Genomic DNA, 570 nt, shown 5'->3' with positions numbered 1-570 from the left:
CGACTCTGTGCCGCCGCCTGTAGTGCGTGCCGTGCCACAAGAGTCTCCCCGAAACCAACATGAGGGCCTTTCCAAAGACTGCCAATAACACCTGCCGGATCAGTAGATGCTCCTCCGTAATGGATTCCGACCACATATGACTCGCTTATTTCCAGACAAGTTACAAAACGATTCCCCCGAGCCTCAACAGCAACCGCCGGCTTCACGACGACTTTTTCCGGGGTGGCTTTTTTTCCGTCTTTTATTTTTGTTCTGCTGCCTGGTGTACGAGGCGACTTCTGTGTGAAATCGGACAAGCTTCCGGCTGTCCTTTGTCGCTACAAATCTGAACGACCTGTCTCTCCAACCGCGATCAGACAAGTAATCAAAAGTCGTTTTCAACGTCTCTTGACTTTCGACACCTTGGGCTTCTACTCCGGCGCGAACCTCACCGACATAGATGCCTGCCATTATCGTTCGCAATCGAAGGAGCAAGACTCGTTTTGCTTACACTCCGGCCGGCTACTTTTCTGTACAGTACACCGAACAAATACGCAACATGAAGAGAAGGAATGTCAGGATTTTGCAATC

Source organism: Cystoisospora suis (assembly GCF_002600585.1).
Source record: "Cystoisospora suis strain Wien I chromosome Unknown contig_2619, whole genome shotgun sequence".
Lineage (NCBI taxonomy): Eukaryota > Apicomplexa > Conoidasida > Eucoccidiorida > Sarcocystidae > Cystoisospora > Cystoisospora suis.
Note: the sequence above shows the minus strand (reverse complement) of the source record.